The 27,277-nt window shown below is 37.0% G+C and overlaps 1 protein-coding gene across 1 annotated transcript in view; it reads right to left on the bottom strand.

The window, feature by feature from the left end:
• Positions 1-27,277, bottom strand: part of ZDHHC2 (zinc finger DHHC-type palmitoyltransferase 2) — a 1,463,314-nt gene that overhangs the window by 1,151,812 nt on the left and 284,225 nt on the right. The gene's annotated exons all lie outside the window — the stretch shown is intronic.

The raw sequence follows: 27,277 nt of genomic DNA, 5'->3' as shown, positions 1-27,277 counted from the left end.
CTACTATCAGAACTGTCTGTGTATCTTTCTTCCACATTGCTCTCATTTCTGCCTGCAAATCCTTAAATTGTATGACTTTGTATCTCTCTGTACTCAACCAGTAATCACAAATGACAGCAACCACAGGAATTCCAACAACAAATTTATTAAAATTAAGCGCGTTCATCCACCAAATAGCTGGACTTCTTCAGAATGAAACAGCACTCAACACAGTCAGCTAAAATACCCAGAAACCATCCCTAATTAATCAATTAACACATATGAAAATTTAATTAAAGCAACAGCTAAGTTACTATTACATAAATTCATGACCAAACCACAAAATGATATTAAAAATTTGTTGTTGAACATATAAAACAGTTACCTTGAGTAATAAAATGTAAAACATGTTCATGCAAACAGATCAAATTGCTAGCATAGATCTCAGTTTCAAAAAACTAGCAATGGAAATGACATCATTTAGACCCAGGGCACATCCAGCATTATACCTGAGCTGCCACTTAAAGTTCCAGATATTCTAGAAAAATATCCCAGGGACAATCTCTCAGATCAAACTTTACACCATCAATAACTGTGAACTTAAAAAAGTGAGTTGGAAAATTCTTGAGATGGCTAAAAAAAGCATTCCGCTCATCTTTCTTACTGATGTCATAATTATGTTGGTAAATCCTATACCTAAATTGTCTGATGGCTTTGCCAATATAAAAATATGTACAACATTGGCAAATTGCAACATTCTGTTTTCTCTGTACTCAAGATACTGTAGTCGTTTCAATAATCAATGCTACTTTTGTCTTCTTTTCATGGACCACTATATCTGCTTTTCTCACATCTGACTTTTGGAGTGTTGGTAATGGGTGATCCCATGTGATAAAGACTTCATCATTTTCTATGATGCTTTGTGGCTCATGTTTCCAGTGTTTTTCAGCTACTTCAATACCATAATATTTGCACAACATAATGTTTGACTTTATTTAACAACAAATGATCCTTTGTTCTGAATGACTTTCTTTTACTGCCTTTTTGCTCTATTGCCATAATTGAGTTTTCTTCTAAATGAATATAAACTCTGTCGGCATCAATTCCGGTGTATAGTTTATATGTTGTCGGAAGGAAAGTTATTGGTCTATAATTTTTAGGGTAGTTTGCAGGTCCACTCTTTAGTAGGGGCATTGTTTTTCCTATTGTTATTCAGGTTGGTGTCTGTTCGGGGTATGCATATTAATAGCTCTTAATCATGGCTAAATCTTTGTGGAAGATATTAATACTTTTAACCAGAAGTTAGGTACTGCATCTGGGCCTAGGGTTTTCCAATTGGAGGCTTTTCTCAACTTTGTTTCAATCTCTCTGGCTGTTACTTCATCCCATTTCATATCTTGTGCCTTTAAACTTCTTATTCTTTCTTTTACTTCTTATATCCATTTAGCATCTTTGTTATGTTCCACAGGATCTTCATAAATACTGCTCCAAAATGTCTTCTTTTTTTTTGGTGGTCTTTTAATTCCTTTTACCTTGTTTCCCAATTCTCTATAAAATGTTTTTGGTTCATCAATAAATGGCTTATTTTGTACTTTTTCTTTATATTTATCTGTGTATCTTCTAACTTTTTCTGCCTGTGCTGATAGTTTTAGTTTATTTGTAATAGTGCATGCTAAATCCTGATCCATTATAATACTGCACATTGCTTTTATCACATCTATCTTTCTGAGTATTTTTGTTGATCTGTTCCCTCTTCTATACTCTTCGAACAGTGACATTTCTTGTCTTAATTGCTTTATAGTTTTCTCTATTTGACACTTCCGTGGTGGTATTCGATTTCTTGCCTTCCTTTCCCTCACTACCCTGTGTTCTTGTGGTAGAACTTAATCAGTTATTCATTTAGCTACACAGTAATATATCCTGTTTACTTCTGTTATATCACATGGATCTCTATGGACAGTCCTAATTACTGCATTCATTTGTTTTATCAGACTTCTGACTTTTTAGGTTTTATTGACCATCTGCAGTCTATTTCTTTCATTAATCTTAATATGTCTATTTATCTCTATTAAATCAAGCAACTCTTCTTTTAGATCATTTTCTTTTAAACTGAGGTCACATTTTTTGTTCTCCATTTCCTGCGGGCATTCTATAGAAAGTTCTATAGCATCTTCCTATGCCACATTCTCTTCAATTTCATCCTGTGTCATCCATTGCTCTGTCATATAGGAACCCACTGGCATATCACTCCTCAACACTGACTGCATCAGAGTTGCCACAGTTTCCTGTTCCTTCCCTTGCTGTCCAGCATCAAGTGAACATTTATACTGGTTTCCTGTGGAGGGCTCCAAAATATCTTCATATGGCAACTGACCTGTTGTTTTACATTTCACTGGTTTCTCCTTAATTTGGATGTCCATTGGTCTATCTTCCTGTGGTGCTTTCTGAGTTCTATTTTCTACACTGAATCCTTCACTTCGCAGGCACTCCATAAACTCAGTTTCTGTTTCTTTAACTTCTCCATTACTAATCTTCTTTTCCTCTTTGTCTTCTTATTTTTTTATTATAAAGTTTTCCATGTCTAGATTCCTTTGCCTGTATTTATCTTCAAATATTATCAGTGTTGCTCTTTTTGTACTGATTTGTTTTGCTTTCTCCTTTGCATAAATATTACATCATACTAAATATCTTCCTTTCCCATGTCCATATTTCTTGCTCAGATATCTCCTGAGCTTCCTGTTTCTCCTTACTTTGGGGACTCGTTCCATCATGCTGTGATGTAACCTGTGTCAGACCTTCTACACCAAATCCTTCACTTTGCAGTCACTCCATAACTTAAACTTCTATTTTTTTGTAACTTTTACTTTACTAATCTTTTCTGCATTCCATCTTTGGGATATTATTTTTTATAGTGAAAATTTCCATATCTGGTTGCCTTTGCCTGTATTTCTCTTTGAATATCTTTGGGGCTGCCTTTTTTGTAGTGATTAATTTGGCTTTCGACTTTGCATAAATATTGCAAAACATCAAATCTCTTTCTTTCCCATGTCCATATTTCTTTTTTATACTTTTCAAAAATCTCTAGGTTTTGTTGTTTATATTTTCACACTTCCTTAGATGCTTCTTTTTGCAAACAGATCAAAGTTTCTTGGTCTATATAATGTTTTTAATAAATCTGATGTATTAATGAACACAAATTTTTATTTGAAGCTTCTGACAGTTTTTTCTTGTGGAAGTATTTTTTCTTTCCACTAGTTTATCTCTTAATCATTTTGGATATATTGTGTCTGGAAATTCCAGGCTTTTTGCATAATAGTAACAATACAGAATTTCTTTCTTATCCTCAATAGTCCACTCTATCATCCTTACGGCTCTTCTTTGGCCTATCAGTTTTTGAGATTTTTGTGGACTGTTATTTCCTTCTACAACAGGGGGGCCATCCTCGCCTGGGCCTGGCCCCATTGTAGGAATGTTTCCGTATTTTCAGGATTCTGCACTGTCATTTTTTCTAGTCCTGGTACCAGTGCGCCTACCAGGATTGGGCACTTTTTTATCCTGGGTCTTGTGGACCCAGGCTAAATTAATGTTTGACCTACTTCTGTCCATGACATATGCTATATAAAATACAGTCTATATATCAGTGTCATCTTGGTGAGGTTTTGTGAAAAACAGGGTCCACCTCATGAAGGTACTCACCAAGACTTGAGGATGAACTCATTTTCAGCAATACTACTCTCCTTTGCTTGCTGACTTATCATGTCTCCATTTGGAGCCCTATATCCCGAGTACATAGGATACGAATATGTCTAAGATATATTTTCTTCCATAAATGAGATCACTTGTACCGAGATGCTTTAGCTTAGCTAGTATATACCTTACTAAGTCATACAGATTCAGAAGACGCGTTTCACTTTTTACAAATGGAATGAGAAAGTTCTAGTGGAGCTTCTCTAGCTCAATCATCCTTTTATTTTTAATGGATTTTTGTCTTTATAAGTTTACACATTTCTCCTCACACCTGCTAGTAGCCATAGACATTTCTGTAGGTAAGCACCTTGTTCTTCCCAGTGTTCCAATGGCTGCATAAATTCTTCCCACAGCTTCACACCTAAGTGACTCTTCTGTAATCCCTGCAACATTAATAATGACAGAAAAACAGCTAGTGTACTTACTCTCCTCCAAAATGTCAGAAATCAGGTCATTTGAGTTAAAGATTTCTCTGAAGGTCTGCGTTTAGGTGTCATAATCTGAGTAGCAAAATGTGTGAACAGGGCAGTTTAAGAAAGATGGACACATGATCAGAGTGGGCTACATGCGTTTCTATTAGCCTATCATATGATTTAAATAGCGAATGCTATTTCATCGTACCTAAAATATCTAAACCACAAAATATCGAACATATAGAACAGCAAATTTTTTCCCAGGGAAAACATTCGCTGTTCTGAAACACAAACACACAACACAAGCACACCAAAATAAATAAACCACACACATACACTTAACAAAACTATAATTCTAACCCTACACTACTACCTATCCACTCACCTTAACCCAACCCCAACCCTAAAGTCCCTAACTACCGCACACTCACCTTACCCGCTCCCTAACCCTAAAGTCCGTAACTATCGCAAACCTCACCTTACACGCTCCCTAACCCTAAAGTCCCTAACTACCACACACTCATCTTACCTGCTCCCTAACCCTAAAGCCCCTAACTACTGTACACTCACCTTACCTGCTCCCTAACCCTAAAGTCCCTATCGCACACTCACCTTACCCGCTCCCTAACCCTAATGTCCCTAATTATCACACATTCACCTTACCCCGATCTGTTCCCAGACTTACCTTATCCTGGTCCGTAACCTCTGTTCGCATACTTACCTTATCCCAGTCTGTAACCTTCCCACCACAGTAGAGTAAATAGCAAAGCCATGGAACAGACAACTGAAATTGTACCCTAGGTAAGATTTCGAAGTTCTGTGGCTTTGCTATTTTGAGTTTTCGACAAAAACAGGTCAATATTATAGCATTCGAAGTTTAAAAACTTTGATACTATAATATAGACCCAGCTACATACCACACAGTAAAGCTATTTTCTTTCTGCATTAACATTAACAAACTCATCTCTAGTGGATGTTCTGTTTAGGAGAAAGTAGATTTATGTAGAACACCACTATCTGATCCCTGAAATGAGCCCCTTCATCTGCTAAGCCTTGCCCTCTTTCTAATGTTATTCTCATGTATTTGAACAAAGCAGATTCAGTGATGTATTAACTATGTCAGTACCCTTTAGGCTTACAAAACAACTGAAATATCTTAAAATGGTATTTCTTCAGCATTTCTATAAAGTGGAGTCACCATGGATGGACTGCTTTGGGGTCATACTTGGCAGGATGTTGATTGATGTCACAATAGTAAGCCCCCACCGCAGCAAGCTTTGAAATCCATCAGGGAATTGCCACAAGTTTAACACTTTTACATCTACAGGGTGGGCTACCTGTAAAGCAACTCTCTTATTTCTGCCCCGAGGAGTGAACAGCAGATACCACTTCCTTACACCCCAGTCTGTTCAGCTTTGTATATTTTTAAGGCAAAGACTGATCAAATGTTTTTGGTGAAATATGAGAATGTCTATTTTTTTGCTCCCTAAAATGAGTCAAGATCTTGCATTCTTCTTAAGGTTATAAACCCATTAAACTTAGACTCAAAAATCATAACTTATTCAGATGTAGCATGATGTGTATTACTGAGAGAAGCAAGGTGTCCACTACCTCTGAAAACTGGCTGAGTAGTCTCTCTTCCTTGTCTTTTCCTTGGCAAGTGAATGCTAGGTGCATACTAAGTGCCCATTTATCTTTCCATATTACAGGTAACCCGTGCATATTCCTGAAAAAAAAACAGAAAACTAGTGAATTTTTGCTTGATTCAATGATTCAGCAAAGCTACACTGTCATCTAACAGCTTTGAGTAGTAATAAATTAATGGAAGATCAAGAACATGGTGGGTGGTTTTACCACTTCCCAAACTATGCACCTTACAAGCCTCATCAGAATCATTTTAGTCAGTCTTTATGGTTTGTGGAAACCCTCAAAGTGAATAGGCATCTGAATGAAGCTTTGATTTGCTGTCTCTATAATGCAGTTATTAATTGTCATTGGTGCCTTCTTTGATCTCAAATAACTTGAGATGAGTCATTGTCAGTTGCTCCCCTTTAAAAGTTAGTAGAGCTAATGCCCGAGCCACCTTTAATATCTCATGTGCAGTACGAAAGGAAGAAAGCTGACATTAACAGGGCTGGGATTGATTGACTTATTGGCCAGTTTTGGGCCACATGAAAAGTGTACTGCCATTATATGCTGTTGACCCATGTTTCTTCATGTCAGCTCAGGTAGCCAGCCCTGCAGCAAAATTATCATGCCAGTCGTTCTCACTGGAGACACCGAACATCTGCAGACTTGAGTATGTAATCTTAATTTCAATGTCAGCAGCTGAGTCCAGTACAGGTGGGTTTTCTGTGAAAAAAAAATGTTTTGAATCTATGTCTCCTGTCTCCTTTATTCTGCTCTCATGTCACTTGTAATCCATTCAAGCTTTTCTAATGTCCGTTAATGTCTAAACAGTGCATCTCTCATTTCTTGATGCTGTTGAAGTGTAAGGGCTTTGAATTCTTGGAGCATCCTGAATATTTCGGTATTTCCAGGCTGTTTTTGTACATGTTTTCTAGAACTGATGTGGCAGCCATAAGGAGGGATTTCTGGCGTAAATGTTGTTCTTCAAAAATTGTTTAGTAGTTCTCTGTTGTTCCAATCTAAACTGCAAGGTCATTTGTCTCCTTGCATGTTTTGGGAAGGCAGGTCAAATGATTGCTTTTGTATTGTTTTAGTCCTGCTTCATATAACCTACTAATCAGTTTCCTTCCATCACTGGAATTCTCACTGCTGAAACACATTTTACTTACTTATTAGAACATTTGCATGTGAAATAACAACTTCCTTTTTGTCACTCAGATTTCTAAAGGGCTATAATAATGAAGAGGGTGAGTCCACTAAAAAAACCGGAGTGTATACTTATGGGACTAAATCTATGTGCAAACAAAAATAAAGAACTAAATCAAACCTTTGTAACAGTGCCATTTTCCCTTCATAGCTATGACTCTTAACTCTTATCTCAGGCTTCTTCAATAAAAACTAACTGCAAAACACTTCCAAATGCATCCAAATACTTAATATGTAGAAACCACTGTGACATCTGCTTTGCCAATTCCCACAGTTATCTGATTAAATCCCACAGTATTCAGTATAAGAGAATATACTGCCAACAAACACCAATTAACATTGTCATACTTATCCCAGACAAGACTACATCCACTAACATGTTACCAAGCCAACTTGGTGCAGTAGCACAGTCAAATTAGCATATCAAAGTTATTTTGTTAATCACAATATCCTTTTACTGAACAAACTTTCACTTCTGTTTCCCTTGAAAGCACAATGTGTCCAGCGCTTGAATGTCATTGCATATCACTTCTGCTGCTTAAATAAGATTTGTTTCTCAACATCCAGAATTGTACCTAAAGTGTTTGCCCATGCATTCTGTTCTTGAATGAAAACTAGTCACTACAAAGTATGAATACAGTACCTAAACATGCAATAAAACATATAACACAGCCAATAACTTTCCATTTGTTCCACAGTTCACCTATTCTCGTGGTACTAACTGTAGGTTTACAGCGAGGAACAAAAACAGCATGAAGAAAGAAAGAAAAAAATAAAAGGTAATCATTAAATCTTTTGGCATTTGCTTTATCTTGTTTTGCACACATCCACAGCTGTAGATAACATCAGGAATGTTTCTCTTAAAAGACTGATCTTGCTTAATAGTTTCTTATACAAGTTAACTAGTGGACATATAAATATTTATTTATTTATTTATTTCCAGTTTGATGACCGGGGAGTCCAAGGAGCCTGTTTTCAATGGAGGCCCGGAGAGAAAAGTTTCATAATATATAGTAAAAATAAGCAAAAAGTAATATTACATAGCAAAACGTAGTAAAGTATAATCAATAGAGGAACATACATTACATACATACACACTTGATTAGAGAAGAGTTGTACAGAGGTTAGTTGCACAGAGGAAGTAGATCATGTAAAATAACAATTGTAAATCATCTGAACATAGTTATAAAACTGACATTTGTAAAGACAGTTTTCCATAAAAGGGGTGAATACAGGTGGAATTAAATTTAAATGGGGGGTCTGTAAAATAAAGTGTAATTCAAATAGTAAGGCAAATTTGAAAATAAAGGCAAAATGCACTGTAGGAATAATAGATATGAAACGTAAATCCAAAAAGAAATTTATTATAACAAATTAATTATCCAGCATTGAAATACTTGCTTCATTTTGATTGAAGCTTGTAGCAGGTGCGGGTCTAGCTATGACTAAAAGTGAAAGCCTTGTCCTGCTTTTAGTAAAGCTTGCAGAATCTCTGCTAATGGACAAGAAAGATGTGTAAAAGTAAAAAGAAATGTATGTTCAAATGAATTTGCATACTGCATAGAGGTATGAAAATAGTCTGTTGGCACTTCAAAAGTAAAAAAAAGACCTGTTACTATGAAATCAAAACTTCATCCAAAAAAGTGAAACAGGCTAGCAAAGCACACTGTTGGAATAAAGTACTAAGAATGGATAAAATGTTGTATGTAAATCTGATCCAGGAGCAGAGTACAATATTTTACCAGAACTATTTTTAAAATGTTAGGTCTGTGTGGCACTCAATGGAAACCTGCGTCTACAGTGGTAGTAATGGATTCTGGTCACTGTGTGGCACAATTGGTTCAGAAACTATTAACAGGCAAGTCCAAAATGTTTAGACTTCTTTATCAGACAATTGTACTTGAAGAGAATTGTCATAATATTTAGTCTTGTGTGGCTGGTAAAAAATCTGGAATGGCAAAATAAATTCAAAGTGTAAAACCAAGGACACCATGTGTTCAGAATCAGCAAAATAAACCATATTACCAGCCTCAGTAATAAGCTGAGATTCCACATAAAATCCTCCAAAGCTAATTACGAAAATAAAATTCCCAAAGATTCCAAAGACAACCACAAGGCATTCTATAGCTATGTCAAGTATCTAAATGGTAATGCTCAGATCTGCTCTGAGCTACAACAGAATGGCATTAAATATATTCATCCCAAGGATATTGCCAATATCCTGGCAGATCGATTCAGTGCCATTTAACCCCCCCCTCTCACCCCCTAAAGGGCCCATCTCAATACTGAAAGATTGTCAAATTCCAGTAATAATGGCCACACAAAACTGCACTCTCCAAAGCTAAGAATGCAGCATCCATGGGACCAGATGACATCCCAGGCTGTGTACTACATGAACTACAAAATGAACTGGCACCTCACCAAAGTGTCATGTTTAATCATAACCTCACCTCAGGCTTCATGCCCACTGAGTGGCACACAGCTACAGTCATCCCACTCCACAAGGGGAATCCACCTTGGATCCTGGGAACTACCGCCCCATCAGTCTGATGAGCCTGATCTGCAAGGCCATGGAATGTATTATCATGGAACTTATAAACAAAGATATTGGCAACCTTCAAACACTGGACCCCACCCAGTTTGGGTTCATGAAGGGCCGATCTTGTCTCCTGAACTTGATTGATTTCTTCAAATCAGTCTTCAGAGCTGTGGACGAGGATAAGGGAGTCCGCACAGCTTATCTGGACCTCACCAAGGCCTTTGACACCATCCCCCACTCTGGAATCACAGATAAACTTACTAAGCTGGGCATTAATCCCTACGTCACTCGATGGGCTGCCAACTGGCTTACTAACAGAACCCACATTGTAAAAGTAGCCGACTCCAAATACAGCTCCATACAAGTGACAAGTGGAGTACCTCAAGGTTCTCTGAAGTACAGGCCAACACTAAAGGACTCTGGCTAACAATGTTTGCAGATGGCTGCAAATTGGGAGCCATTACTGAATCCTCAAATGATGTGGATATTCTACAAAAGGGCCTTACAGAAACAGATGCTTGGTGCCAGAGCCATGGGCTCAATCTCAATGCCAAGAAATATATAGTTATCCTCTTTGGGAAAAAAACATGTACCTGTGAATTACCACATAGATGGCAGTACACTAAACACCAAAAGTGTGATAAGAGACTTAGGGACACAGGTGGACAGTGGTCTCACCTCGATAACCACATTGCCACAACAGTCAGGAAACCCTTCTATGTGGCACACCTCATCACTAAGGGCTTTACATCCAGAAAAAAGGAGGTCATTGTCCCACTGTACTCATCCCTCATTAGACCCATTATAGAATACAACGCCCCATTTGGTATGTACCTCTCAAGACATCTGCAACAACTGGAAAAGCTGCAGAAATACCTCACTAAAATACCTATATCTAAATCATCATTCACAGTGTCATAGAGATATTTCAGATACTGTGCAGAACCATTACAATGTATCATAGGATCCTAGGATCATAGGAAGTTACTAGGCTAATGGTCCTAGAGCCCTTACAAGCCTAGCCAAGTTCTTACCATTATTTCCATGATCAGCACCTACTGCCCCTGTCCAAGAGGGACGCAGGTGGAACCCCCGAGGTGAATTTATGGTCACCCAACCAATCGTCCAGATTGCGTTTGAAGAGGGCCAAAGAGATACTCTGTTTGACATGAAGTAGGAGTCTGTTCCAAAGCTATGGTAACCTCTGGGATATCCTGTATGGCTGTGCTGATTTGATTATAGGCTTAGAATCCTTCCCAGGAGCGTATCATATACAAACAAAACCTGACGCATTGCCATGGATATATGCTCCCAGCAAAGCATCAGTGCCACTTTGAATGAAAGATGAACTTGAGCTAAAATAATCCAAGAGGGACGCAGGTGGAACCCCCGAGGTGAATTTATGGTCACCCAACCAATCGTCCAGATTGCGTTTGAAGAGGGCCAAAGAGATACTCTGTTTGACATGAAGTAGGAGTCTGTTCCAAAGCTATGGTAACCTCTGAGATATCCTGTATGGATGTGCTGATTTGATTATAGGCTTAGAATCCTTTCCAGGAGCGTATCATATACAAACAAAACCTGATGCATTGCCATGGATATATGCTCCCAGCAAAGCATCAGTGCCACTTTGAATGAAAGATGAACTTGAGCTAAAATAATGGAAGCCTGGATATCATTAAGAAACAGTTACAGCCAAGAGAATGGATGAATAATATTATCATTGTAAATGAAAACAAGATTTCCATTTCTATTCATGTATATTCATGTGAAAATTACCCTTTGCTTACGGCTGAATAAATGGTCTCAGAAATGCCAAATGCTATTTTTTTCTCAGAACAAGATGCAAGCCAAGGCTTTTGGCAGATGATGCTAGATAAAGAATGCTCCAGACTGTGTTTGACTCCAAGGCACAGTGGTTTAAATTCCTTACTGTACACTAGATGACCCATGATTGACCAGTGGCACAAGTGGTGAAAGGACTAGGTGGGGAAGTTGCAAATGAATGGACAACACTAGCTCACCTACTCTTAGGGAGACTGTCGCAGCAGTGCAGATGTGCAGATGTGTCAACAACAACAAGGAATGCTGCCCACATTGCATAGCTGTCGGCTGCTTAATTGTGAGATTTAGCATATATAGTATCTTGACTGCACCTCTCAAGAACAGCACCTGTGGACTGCATAAGCTGCCAAAGGAGTGGAGAAAGGACAGTGTGCATGACTGGCAGACTGACCTGCACTTTAACACCCAACTCTCACCTCAGGGCATTTCCAAGGCCAGGAACACTGCTTCTATGGGGCCAGATACTATATAGTTAGTGTGAAACAGGACCTTGCAAATCTCTTACAGAAATCATTCAATATCAGCCTCCAAACAGGCAATGTACTGGATGAATGGAGGGCAGCAGCACTCATCTCCATGCAAAAAGGTAGGGCACCAACTGATCCAGGAATTTATAGACCCATAAGTCTGACAAGCCTCATCTGCAAGGCTATGGAAAGGATTATTATGGAATTAATAAACAATGATATGGGTGACCTAGAAACCCTTGTCCCAAGCCAGCTCAGTTTTCTCAGTGGCAGATACTGCCTACCCAACCTGGTTGACTTCTTTGAGAAGGTTACTGAAGCAATGGATGAGGGGTAAATCAAAACACACCACATATTTAGATCTTGTTTAGCTATTTGATACCATTCCACACTTGGGTATCATTAATAAACATTCCCAGCTAAATGTCAATCAAAGGTTCATATGTAAGTACTAGGCTAGCTGACCATTTGGGCCATTTTAAGCCAAGCTAATTTTTATCAAAGGTGAGAATCAAACCCCATACCTTGTGTTTGTGAGCTAAACATCTTAACCATTATGTTAACCTTCCCAAGTGGTTTCAAAGCATGCCCCCTTGACTCTGAAATCTGCAGCATTAATTGACTACACTAAATGAGCAATTTTTTAAAAATCTTTCTCTGGTGGAACTTGATCCCACAACCTTTTAAGCACTTTTTAGCATTTCAACTGGAGTCCAGTGCATTATCTTTTGTTGCACAGAGCCAATGTGTAACTCAGTGGATAGCAAATTAGATCACAAACAGAATCCAGGAAATCAGGGTGGGTAGTTCCAACTCCTCTAAAAGATTTGTTACCACCTGTGTATCCTTTGGCTCTGTCCTTGGGCCACTCCTTTTTGGCATTTACTTCCTGGAGCTCAAAGAAAATGTTAAGGGGATATGGCTGACCATGTTTACTGATGGCTGTAAAACTAGGTGCCATTATTAACTTTCTGGATGACACCAGGATCCTTCAAGAGGACCTTTTCCTAACAAATGGCTGGTGTCAAAACCATGGATTAAAGCTAAAGGCCAAAAATGCATAGTAGTTGTGACAAAAGGAGGTACTGCCAGCACAGCTAGCTGGAATTTTGTAAATAATTATATGTCATTTGTGAATATCAGACTAATTTACACAAGATGCTTGTGTTACAAATGTATTAGAATTGTATGTTGTGTATATTAAACTGCTTTGTACAGATATTTGCACTGAAAAGGTATATGTGAAGTGTTTGTGCTTAAAATGTATCCACAGTGTGCCCTACTGGAAGAGAACAGAAATGTACATGCACTATTGTAACTGTTTAAATGTATATTGTTAACAGAGGAAAACAGAGGATTAACTTCAGTCCAAAATACTTGAGAAAAATATTTGAAATTAAATCACTTTATAGGCTAGGCCATAAAGAGACAGGTTTTAATGTAGCTAGAGACACAAAGTCTGTACTAGGAAGCTTTCTGTATTCTCTTTGGGGGTGAACTAATTGCTACTTAGAAAGCATAAAGGAATGCAATTGTTTTATCACTTCTAGTACCTCCCAAAGATCTGAGCAAAAGCCCTTGTCTGTGTATTTTTACAGGTAGATGCTAAATGCTGCCAGCTGCAAGCAATGGGGGTTTGCCTGAGAACTAGAAGTCAGATGACCAGAAATTATGTCATTCTGCAAGCTATCCCAGCAGTAATATTTTAGATATTTTTTTGAGAATTCTCTTAGTGGGACAGAGCATTCTGCATTCCGTCTAGGACCTGACAACAAGAAGTACAATTCACCACATCTGCCTTGCACTAAGTAAGTTGCTAGGGTATAGTAACTCTCTTAGATTCAGTCAAGAATATAGTGAAGCTTAGTCTAGATATTTTTGTTTATTTGTCTGAGCCTGTCCTGCAATGTTTATTTCCTGTGATTTTGAACTCTGATATCACCATGAATATAAACTGAGTATTTTCTTGTTCTTTTATTATTTATTATTAAATATATTTAAACATTTCATTGCGGCTGATCTGTGTAGAGATATTTAAGAGTACTTGCAAATTTATTTGGTGACACTGTGTGCGCCACTCCTAACAGCCTTGCTCTTGGTCAAACTACCATTTGTATTAGTATTAATATTACACAATAAAACTGGACACCCTTTGTTAAGGGCCCTAAAGTAGCTGATAAGGAGTGACTAGTGGCAGTGGTAACTACCTTATAGTCTGGGCAGAAGGGGGCATAGCTAGTAAACCTGTGCCAGCCTTTCCCGTGTGTGTGTGTGTGTGTGTGTGTGTGTGTAAATCAACCTCCAAAGAGTGTGTGTGTGTGTGTGTGTGTGTGTGTGTGTGTGTGTGTGTCAGCTACTTGGGCAGGGAAATGAAGCACTGGTTGGACAGAGAGGGTGCTGGACGTCTTGGCTTGGTCACTCAGCTGAGGTCTCAACTCTATAGCTGTGCCAGTGTGGAGTCTTACTGGGGATCTGCAGAAAGAGGTAGAAACCAGCCCTGGACTAACTGTGGTCTCTGTGTGTTCTTAAGGGAAACTGCACTTGATGCAGAAAGCTGTATCTGGAAATACTGTGTGTGTACCTGTTATCCTCCCAGTGAACATCCCCCACAGGTGCCAGTGATGAGGATTGAGGTTCCTTTATTACTGGTCCAGTGGAGGGTCATCACAGTAGTATCCTACTGCAAGGTAGACATCCCCTCTGACTATCACACTGATAGCTCACCCATGAAAATCAATCAAGTAGATATGGACCTGGGAGCCTATGTAGACAGTAAACTGCCCTTTGATTACCATCTATCCAATATTGTAAGAAAGAACATTTTCATTGCAGTGCTTATTAGTAATGGTATGATTGATGTCCAGGTCCAGGGATTTGATCATTCCACTGCATTCAGCACTTATTAGGCTGATCATTGTGTCTAATGCCCCCTTTGGCACGTACCTGTCCAGACACATCACACAGCATTTTATCACCAAGAAAATCAGTGGCCTTGTCCCTGTTCTTGGTGTCATACAGGATATCTAGGGGTAACCTCTGTCTTGCATACAGTACTTAAACAGATCCTATCCTCTTAGGTTTGATCTGCAAGTACAATGGCGGTATAAACACCCACTTCAGAAGGCTTAATCTCTACTGCAACATAACTAGAAAATGTTGGAAGGGATAGATAGCCACATTAAACAAAGAACTTCTTTAGTCAAATGTAATCTAGATGAATGGATGGGAAACCACAAATCCATCCCTGGAGTAGCACCCTTGTCCCTTATGGAAAGGGGTAACAATGTAAACATTCCACCGTTCTGGGCTATTTCATATTTCAATTAGAAGGGCAAAAATGTCATATGAATGCATGGCTAGGCTTCTAAATATCATCTAGAGTCAATAGCCTAGTAAGAACTTATGAAAATATGAAAGTATAAACCTGTGGTGATTATCAAATGATTTGGTACACAGAAGTAAAATAAATCAATTTGCAATAGACCTCATGGAGTTCTTACTACATCTATTATGCCAGTGTTGTCTATTAAACATCCTGACATGACAATGGAATAAGTATATTTTTTTTCTTTAAGTTGGTACAATGTCAGTTAGTATATTTAAATACTGAGAAGGGGGTAAGAACCTTCCACATTGTGGTGTTCAGACAGTACATCATCTTTCAAAAACTCTGTTAAAAGATTTTTATTTAGTTCACTTTGGCAGTCTAATGAGAAAGCAGGCCAATGGGGTCACAAAACGGGTACAGCAGAATGGGCATAGGTAAATCTGAGTTGTTCCTTCAGTTCTATACAAGAGTTAAAAGACAATAAAAACATCCAGGAAAGTCATTTTCTTATTAAATCATCACTGCAGGGTTCCTTGTAAAGTGAAAATGTTGCACAATAGAGCAGATATGTCAAAACTGATCTTCATCCGTATACTGAAGGAATGCTCAAAACAAAAAAGTCAAGGCACTGTACTCAAAAAATGGGATCCTCTTCATTCTAAGCAGAGTCAACACAACTGTGTTAATGAAACATAAGACAAGTCATATGTCCCACTATGTATATTCTATATATTCCTAATCTTCAGGATTCTGTGAATTCTGTGTAGAATTAGCAAGTTATATTTTTGTACATGCAGGTCATCCTAGAGGGGTACATTTTAATTTGTTTTGTTTTGGCTACAATTCTTGTGTATCAAAAGAAAAACTGTAATACTATTCTAACCAGCTGTGTTATATAAAGTGTTTTGTACAACTGCTGCCTTTTTTGTTACTTAAGTACGAAAGTGATTTCTCAACTTTCTTTTTCTATGGATAATGGAAAGATTTACCTACAAAGAAATGAAAATGAGACTGACAAGTTTATCCAGAGACACATCAGAATTATATTACCCGGTTTTATCTTTTAGAAAAGAATAATAATTTTGCAGCACCATCATACAGTATGAATGATTACATATAAAGAGCCAAATATAAAGAGGCAAACAAGAATGGCTGTACAATGCCATGAAAGAGACATGTAGTGACACATGTTTTAAATTATTCCTGCAAGTATTTTATGTCAGAGCTAATGAATAAATAGATCTCATGAGAGTCAAGCAACTTATCTAACAGTATATGTCACCCTTAAGTACAGTAAATCATGTAACAATATTAGAAGTGTAAAAAAATAAAATCTTACAAAGGCAATATTCTGAGCCTTTTATATAGAATGTGGAATTGTAAGAAAAGCTGTATAATAACCGACGATTTATTATCCACATCTGTAGTTCCTTTTCTAAACACAGTGCACATGCACACATGGGTACACACACACACACACACACACACACACACACACACACACACACACACACACACACACACACACACACACACGCACACACACACACACACACATACACACAGCCTTTCACTCTCCTCCTACTGTTGCAGCATTCATTGTTAATTTGCACACCAGCGTGTATCATTTGACAGTGTTAAACAGCTTGAAGAGACACTGATACTAGTGTAATTGGCTCAATAGACAACACACTTGCCTTGGATACTGGAAGATCAGAAGGCTGAGGGTACTATTCCCACACCGAATACGTATAGCTTCACAGGTGTGTATTTGGCTGACAACCACTGGGGCCTTTTTATGTCTAGCCATGTACCCCAGGTGTCTGACAAGTTCTGGTACCCTTGCTAAGTGTAAACAGGGCTTGGGAGATGAGCCAGTTTTTCTGATACTAATACTGCAGTGCAGTATAATAAGAGGTGCGGTTCTCTTGTGAGTGCTGTCCTTCAGATGAGACATTAAACTGAGCTCCCATGCTACAGTTACTGGTAATTCAGGTCAATGTAAAAGATGGCATGACACTAATTAAAACACAGAGTAGGGGTTCTGTTTAATTTATTTACGCGTTTACATATTTGCATATATTTATATTTACAACTACATGTGATCACTTTCACTCTCGTTTTCCTTTCAACATCTTAGGGAACAAAACTATTTTCACATTTCATTCTCATTCCTTTTTTACAATGTTTTTTTATTCTATGAATAATATTCAGAAGGACCCTCATCCTATTAAATAATAGCTAGTCTATTTGCTCCCTCCAAACTTCACATGAAATTAAAAAAATATATATCAAAATCTTTTATTCATTCTTTGCTCATCCCTTTATATTGTCCATGGAGAATTAATATTTACTTCACTAACACTAAACAAAACATTTTTAGCAAATATCTACTTCCAAACTCTCTTAACCTCTCATAACATAGCTAGACCTTCCACTGTGATACCTTAAACCTCTTCTATCAGAGGTAACATGGGATATATGCAAATTACCCCTTAAGGATATCAGGTGTATCAGCTAAATGGCAATTCTGAATGTCCATGACTTTTTCTTTTAACTTTAAGTGTATTTATGGACTATTTCAGGCCAATAAAGCCAACCCCCTCTGTGGACATGCATGTTTCTGCCTTCTTATTTTCTTTGTTTCTTTTCTTATATTGACTTTTTAACATCATCACCTAACATATCCCACAGGTCAGCATAATAAAAATATTCATTACTTCTTTATACCATAATTTTCTTTTTCCGCTTATTCCCCTACATTTAATTTCCACATTAAAATATTACATTGCCATTAATTTATTTGCTATTTATTTAAATTAGACAGCCTTTTATGTTGTCTTATTTTCTTTCCAAAAAGTCACATATTTACTTCACATAATCCTGGCTAGTATTTTGAGTAGCTTTACTCATTTTATCTAATATCCAAAACAAATTTAAAAATACCACATATATGACAGGGATAATTAACTCCAATTTCCCCTTTTTATCCATATACATCACACCTCTTTTCATAGGGTTTAACCTTGACTTCCAAATAATAGTAATAAAAAAAAACCTTGTAACTATTCATTTTCTTTTTAATTGAAGTTGTATATACAGATATATACTGAATCCAAATAACCTGACTTCCCTAACATGACAAAATTAATAAAGTACATCTTTATAACAACAAATGACAGCCTAAACATTTACAAAACAATCTGTAATTTCCTTCAAAACACTCTCCCATTGTTCCTGTATTACTTCCTCCAAAAAACTGATACCCAAAACTGAAAATTCTTACATAGAAAACTATCCAGCCTCCATCTTAGGATCATTGGATCACAGGAGATTAATAGGCTATCGACCTGGAGGTCACTTTAAGCCTAGCTGTTTCAACCCATTGTAATACAATGAAAATGCTCATCAATACCCACGATTGCATTGAGTGATGACTGCCCATGTCCAAGAGGGTTGTGGGTGCTATCTCTGGTAAGAATTTATGGTGCCCCATGCACTGTTCCAGGTTCCTCTTGGACAGTATGATAGAGGTGTTCTGCTTCACATGAATTGGTAGCCTGTTTCAAAGATGTGGCATTCACTGGGAGATAAACCTGTCCCTCCAGCATGTCCTATTTAAGTCGCAGGCCATATTTAGGTCCCTAAAATGGGTAGCCCTAGTCCAGTTTGATTTACTGATATGCAGCAAGTTCATTAAGTTTGGGTCTTGGATTGCTCTGTAGGCCAGGCATAAGTCTCCCCTAAGAAGTGTCTACAACATGAAGTACAGTGACAGGGACTTTAGTCGGTCAGTGTAAGGCACATTCTGGAGCCCCTTGATCTTCTTTGTTAAAAACCTTTGAGGTCTCCCCATTTGATGCCGGTGATCAGTTCAGCACATGCCAAATGGGCCTTATACACATTTATGGGCCAGATTAATGCAGAGCATATAGGGTATTTTAATCTCTTTTGCTCTCGAGGTGATGCCTTTACTAATCAGGTGTGCTCTTAACCATATCCCCTAATCCTTTAATTTTTCTTTGTTCAAAGCTGAATCCAAATGATCTAATAAAATTACTTCTAGTGTCAATACTTATTTCATCCATATTTTATTTTTATCTACAATAACTAAATCATCAGCAGAACAAATAAAAATCGGAAGTTCTACCTCATTCATAACAAACTATTTTGCCTCACCATGGCTGTCATTCATTTGTCAAGTTATCATATTCATTACAACTGCAAAATCAAAACATTCCACTCATCCAACAGCCCTGCCTAATACATCACTAAAACGGTATCCCTTGACTTAATCCATCATTTACCAATATTTTAACCCACCTTTACTTTAAGTACACATTAACAGTTACAACACCCTTACTTTGACACCATTCATCTTCATTATTTCCCATTGCTGCCCATGTTCCAAACTATCAAAAGCCTTTGCTATATCCCCCACTATCAGTTTTATTTTCAGCTTGCCCAGATATATCATCTACCACCTCTCTAACCAACCCCAAGGAGTTTGAATGGAGACAGATGATGAAATCAACAAGAATTAGACAGTAATTTTGTCAGAACTGAATTCATCCTCAGGTCTTGGTGAGTACCTTCACATGGTGGACCATTTTTTTTACAAAATATCTCCAAGACAGCACTGATATATAGACTGTATTTCTATATAATATATGTCAAGGAGAACGGTAATTTAAAAAAAAATAAAGAAGACAGCTGGGCGCATAGGTCCCAGGATAAAAAAGTGCCCAATCATGGTGTATGCAGTGGTGCCAAGACTGGAAAAAAGGCAGTGTAGAATGGTAAAGATACAGAAACATTCCTACAGTAGTGTTATGGCAAGCTCAGGGGGAGGATGTCCCACTGTGGTAGATGGAAGTAGTAGTTCACAAAAATCACAAAAACTGACAGGTCAAAAAAGATCCATAAAGATGACAAAGTGGACTACTGAGGATAAGGAAGAAAGTATGTGTTGTTGCTATTACTGATGAAGCCCAGAATTTCCAGATAGAAGATATTCAGAAAGATTAAGAGAGAAATTAGAAGATAGAAAAATACTTGCACATAAAAAAACTGTGAAAAGCTTCAAATAAAAAAATTCATTAATACAGTAGATCCATGAAAAACATTACATAGACAAAGAAACTTTGGGACATCTGGAAAAACAATGACTGAGGAAGTGTAAAAATATAAACACCAAATCCCAGATATTTTTGAAAGGTAATTGTCGCCTCACAGTTAGATGTTGCCCATTCGATTCTCGGTTAGAGCGTCTTCTGTGTGGTTACGTGTGTGAATAGGCGTTCCTTCATTGAAGGTTGCGCGTTAGGCCTGGCAAGCCAGCACGTAAAACTCTACTGCCAATCATTAGTGGACCGAAGTTCCGCTGTGGCAACCCCTAACCGGGAAAAGCCGAAAGACACAAACAATAGAAAAGAAACATGGACATAGAGAAGAAAAAGAGATCTGCTATGGTGCAATATTTATGCAAAGGAAAAGCCAAATTAATCAGAAAAAAAGGACAGCACTAAAGATATTTGAACAGAAATATAAGAAAAAGTACCCAGGTATGGAAATTCACAATACAAAAAGTAAGAAAACAAAGAGGCAATGTAAAAAGATTAGTAAGGAAGAAGTTAAACAAATAGAAATAGAAGTTATGGATTATCTGTGAAGTGAAGAATTTATTGAGGAGAATCCAGCACAGGTATTGTCACAGCATGAATGAACAATGGGTCCCCAGATTAAAGAGCACGAGGCATCTGAAGAAGATTTGCCACATGGTGATGCTCTGGATCCTTCTGTAGGAGACTAGTATGAAAGTGTATTGAAGCTGCATAGCAAGGGAAAGAGCAGGAAACAGAGGCAACTGTGACACAGGTAATGTTGTGGAGTGATAGGCCAAAAAGTTCTCATATGAAGAAGCAGCAGATGAAGTAGAATATGCCACAGAAAGATGTTCTGAAACTTTCTGCGGAATACTCACAGGGAATGGAGACCAACAAAGCAAAGAAGATGCTCTCAGTCCAGAAAAAAAGGATCTCATGGGAGACCTTCATTTAATAAAGTTGGACAACATATTAAGATAGATGAAAAAATAGATTACAGAAAGTAAATATGACCCAAAATGTTAGAAGACTGGTAAAATGGATAAATACTGTAATCAGGACTATTAAGAAAAATTCATGTGATATAACAGAAATAAATTGAGTATATTACTGTGCAGCTAAATTAATAAAGGATAAAATCTTCTTTTGGCTTTTCCCGGTTAGGGGGTCGCCACAGCAGAACTCCGGTCTGCTCATGTTTGGCAGTAGATTTTTACGTGCAGAGTTGCCGGCCCTGACGCACAACCTTCAACGAAGATACACCCATTCACGCATGTCTCCACACAGAAGACGCTCTAGCTGAGAATCGAACAGGACAACGTCTTACTGTGAGGCGACAGCGCTGCCGCAGCACCACCACCGCAGTCAATGTTACTGAAAAAATGTAGAATACAAAGGAAAGAAAGGGAGCAAGTAGAATATCACCATGGAAACATCAGATACAGAAAACTATAAAGCAATTAAGACAAGGCATATCACTTTTACAAGAATATGGAAAAGGGAACAGATCATCAAAAATACTTAGAAAGACAGACGTGATAGAAGCAATGTGCAGTATCAACAAAGACTGGGATCTTCTATCATACAGTGTTGTAAATAATAAACTATAAATATCAACACAAGCAGAAAACTTAGAAGGTATGTAGATAAATATAAAGGAATTGCAAATAATAAGCAATTTATTGATGAGCGAATAATTTTATAAAGAACTGGAAACAACGCAAAAGGAATAGAAACACTACCAAAAAAGAAGAGCTAGATAACATTTTGGAGAAATATTGATGAAGACCCTTTTGAATATAACAAAGATGCTAAATGGATAGAAGAATTAAAAGAAACAGTATGGAGTTCTAATGTACAGGATATGAAATGGGATAAAGTAATGGTCAGATTAAATGAGACAGAATTAAGAAAAGCTCCTAACTGGAAAACCCTGGGCCAAGATATAGTACCTAACTTCTGTCTAAAAATATTAACATATTTAAAAAAGATTTAGTTCTGAGTTGGAACTATTTATATGCATATCCTGAACAGACACCAATCTAGTTAACAGAAGAAAAACAATACTCCTCCTTAAGAGTGAACCTGCAAACCATCCTAAAAACTATGGACCAGTAACTTGTCTGCTGACAATATAAAAATCATATACTGAAATTGATGCGGACAGAATTTACAATGATTTAGAAAAACAATTAAATCATGGCAATAGAACAAAAAGTTAACAAGTCATGTGGAACAAAGGATTATTTGTTGCTAAATAAAGCTAATAGAAAACTGTAAAAAAGGGGAGAATCTAAGTGTGGCATCGAACGATTACAAAAATGCATCTGACAGCATCCCATATTCAAGGATAAAGGAAAGCTTGCAGATACACTCTACATTGACCAATTACCTTACAGTGACTGTGAAAGCATGGCAAACTGTTTCGCAGCTCAATGACAAAGGGCAAATTACTATCCCATGGATAAAAATCCAAAGGGGGTATTCCAGGATGGTTCTCTGTCACCACTGTTGTTTGGTCTTGCCCTTAACCCATTAAGCTGTTTACTTAATGGATTAGGCAATGGTTACAGTTTGGCTCCCAGAATCCAACTGAGTTTAAAGACATCTGATTTACTTTTAGTGGATGACTTAAAACTGTACAGCATAGTTCAATAGATGAGTATTTGAAATTACAACTACAAATGGATGGAACTTTCTCAGATAATATACGCAAGAATGTCACTTGGTTTTGATAAATTTGCAAAAGCAACATTTAAAACAGGAAAGCTGTAGCACAAAGAAAATATCTACTTGAGACAGGAATGTGATATAAAGGATCAGGAGGGAGTATATAAATATTTGGGAATAGATGAAGTACAATCAATAAAACATGAACAAATTAGAATAAAACTAAATAAAGAACAGATCAGAAGACAAAAGCTAATATGGAAAACTGCCTTAATCTCTAGGAATGAATTCAGGCTATAAACCAGGTTTAGCATTACCAATGACTTACTATTTGAATTTAATAAAGTCCGTTTTGATAACATTATGAGAGACATTGACAACTTTGTCAACAAGGGGCTTGAAATTAAAAACAACAAGCTCCCGAGGGATAGTTGTGAATACGCTGAGAATAGAGCTTATGCACATTTTAGAGCTAACAAAACAAAAAGGCGAATGGATGCTAGATAAAGACCAGGTCACAACATTACACCCTCAGTAGAGACTACATTGCGGGAACCTATTGAAGCCCATGACAGGGCTACTAATAGAGAGGATGAAGAGGTTTTTTTAGAACAACAACCCCTCAGGCAGTCCGACAGAATACGGGGCTGATACCAGGGTCAACAACAGCAACAGGGTTACCACAAGGGGCTTGGGGGACGATGGTTCCACCAAACAAATCAAACAACCACACACATTTCAGCACAATACAACAACAGATAGAATTAAACTATGAGTTGGATGGACATCTTAATGACATTAGTGGTGACTTACATGATGGAACACAAGTAGGTGTGTTTAGGCAATTGGATTTGAATTCAACTGTGGAACTTTTTCACAATGAAGTGACTGATAATGGTTATTTTAACACAGTTCTGGATATGAGCATTATTAATGAGATTCAAAATTCAGGTACAACATCAAATGGTGATGAACTATGTATGCCTGTATCCAATTGTCCCATAATACAAAATGGAGGTTTCTCAATATACAACTACACTGAAAATGAGTTATCATTGAATTATGTTACACTGTTTAAAAAAGGTTTTTCTTTTATCCCTAATTTTAAGTATGACATAGAGAACATTTTAATTAACTTTAGATTATATGTTAGACTGCTGAATTTGAAAATGTTTTTGCTAATAATGTCAGTGCTAATACAGGAGAAGGTTTATTAACATTGAAAAGATCTAGTACCTTTATACCTCCACAAAATCCCATGATACATTTATTTGAAGTGTTATGTGAAACACAAATTCGCAGATGTGTTAGGTGAGAAAAAAATCTCCCAGGACAACCTGACCACGGGTGAAAGATTCTGTTTGAAGGAATTAATTTCCACAGACAAATACAGGGTAATAAAACCTGATAAAGGTGGCGGGGTTGTGGTTATGTTTAATATGGACTATCTGAGCAAAATGACCTTTATGTTAAGTGACAATGATACAGATGAGAAGGTTTCTAAGTTTGAGGTCTATAGAGCCTATACCAAATTGGACTGGCAGTTGCAAGAATTAAAGATGAGTATGACTATCTTATGGTTGAGCTACCTACCACACCATCCATCTTTGGCATTATGAAAATCCACAAGGATGTGAATCATCCACCGTTTAGGCCGATAGTTTCAGCTAAAGGTTCTAAAACAGAGGCTATGGCCTCATTTGTGGATTTTCATTGCAAAAATATTTTGAACCAGTTACCTCACATTTTAAAAGATTCATGGCACTGCCCTGATGTGGTTAGGTGACACAAAACTGATATTAATATCAGTATGATCATGGTCACAATAGATGTAGTAAATTTATTCTCGGTCATACCACATGTCACGGGATTGGAAATGTTTGAAGCTTCCCTACTTAGATATGGGAATATGCACACAGTGAAGCATAAATTGATTGTGGAACTTAAAGAAATGGTATTATTAAAGAATTATATTTTATTTGAAGGTGAATATTACAGAGTACAGGAGTAGGTATGGGTGCCAGATGTGCACCCATATATGCCAATCTGGTTCTAGCCCATTGGGAAACACAGTCCATTTTTACTTCTGATTTTTCGTCCAAAATAGCACTTTACCTACGCTATTTGGATGACAGTCTTATGTTTTGGAAAGGTACCAGAGAAGAAATTCAGGAATTTTTTGAGTTGTTGGGTACTACGACCACATTTCTAAAATTCACAAGTAGGATTCATGACAAAAGTTGTGACTACCTGGATATACTATTCTATGAGGACGAGGACAGGCTTGAGTCCAGTATATTTCATAAGAAGACTTATTCCAACTCATTCTTATACTATGAGAGTTGCCACCCCCATTTTCAAAAGAAGAACTTAGTGAAGGGGCAGATGGTAAGATTATCTAGATTATCTAGACTAGTGAGTGATGATAGATTATTCCAGGAGGAAATGGGGAAACTACTGAACATGTTTTGTGATAGGGGATATCCCCCGGCTCTATTCATCAATATTAGAAATGAGGGGATGGTAAAAAGAAACACTTCATACAAGCCCATACTCAAATAAGCATCAAAAATTGAAAAGAGAAATAAAAAAGATGGTTTAGTACTCCAATTTAATGAAACAGCAGTAAAAATTGTAAATATAGTACAGGAAACATGGCTCAGTGTTTTTAGGGACAAAGTTGAACTCACTGATATCATTGGTTGTCACCCTGAGATAACATATAGTATGGGCATGAATTTAAAAGATTTAATGGAGATGGATACTAATGTCAACATACACAAAATGTCCAAAATGAGTAAATGTGGTACATGTAGTATTTGTAAATTCATAAATGATGGACCCTACGTTGCAGTTCAAAGCTACAGGAGAACCATCAGATGTCCTGGTTATTGCAATTGCAATACCAAGATGGTTGTTTACATTGTAACATGCATAAGCTGTCCCACTTTTTACGTCGGGAAGACCATCAGAAAACTTAGGTTACAGATTTTAGAACATATAAGGGATATTAAAAACAAAACAACAGTGAGTTCATTATATCTTCACAGCCAGAAATGTATGAACTTCAAAAGATTTTTATTTTTTGTGATCGACAGAATTCCCAATAATACCAAAGGAGGTGATGATAAGAACTTATTGGAAGCAAAGGAATGTTTGTTGCAACTGAGACTGGATGCTTCCAATTCACCTGGAATCAATGATTATATTTCCATTTCTAGTATACTGAAACACAAATCACATTGCATTTAATGAATTGGTAATGAATTTTATAATGAAGTGAAGTTTTTCTTAACTCATTTATTTTTTAACATAGGCAGTTAACCAAATTTTAATATTCAAAAATATATAAACATTTCACATTACATATGTTTTAATATTTATATATAGTTATTCAGGTTATTTATTATTATTTTTATACACTGGATTCATGATTATGCGATTTCGGGTATGTAATTTTGAAATACTGAAATTCGGGATTTCAGTATTTTGAAATTACAAAATGGACCCGTATATATATATATATATATATATATATATATACATATATATATATATATATATATATATATATATATATATATATATATATATATATATATATATATATATATATATATACTGACCTCACCGGGTCCAAAAATAAAAGTGTTAAAACATGAAGATAAGAAGTCTGAAATGGCATCCTTGATTAGTTTTAGCAGAAACATTTTGGTGTGAAGCAGGAATAGAAATTAAAAAGGAAGAAGACAAAAATCAGACAGCAACTGGATATGGCAAAAAACAAGCAAAAAAAAAAGAATATAAGGAGAAGGATCAGGTAAGCTGGAAAATAAAAAAAAACTGAAAATGCATGGATAGTGTTAAGTACAGAGATCTTTTGGAACAACCTCATGTATACCAAAATATGACACAGGAATTAAGGAGACGTGAATTGAAACCAAAAGATGAAAGGTTAATAATGCTGGCCCAGGACAGTGGACTATGTACACACTGGTTTATAAAGTCCATTAAACATGTCGGAGAAACAGACAAATGCAGATTCTGCAAAAAAGAACTGGAAACAGTTGCACATCTGGTTGCTGGCTGTGATACACTCATGGCAGAAGCCCTATACACTGAAAGGCTCAATAATGTGGAAATGATCAATAATGACATTGGAAACCTCCAGATACTGGACCCAATCCAGTCTGGTTTCATTAAGGGCAGGTCATGCCTACTCAACCTGGTGGACTTATTTGAGAAGGTACCAAAGCAACAGGGCAAAATGGTTCACAATTCCTACGTTTTGACCTGGCCAAGGCATTTGACACAATATCCCACTCAGACATTGTTGACAAACTAAAGAG

This window comes from Protopterus annectens, chromosome 2.part1 (genome assembly GCF_019279795.1).
Source record: "Protopterus annectens isolate FY-2018-M chromosome 2.part1, PAN1.0, whole genome shotgun sequence".
NCBI lineage: Eukaryota > Metazoa > Chordata > Ceratodontiformes > Protopteridae > Protopterus > Protopterus annectens.
The sequence above is the reverse complement of the archived record's forward strand: the minus strand, read 5'-3'. Positions and strand labels throughout refer to the sequence as shown.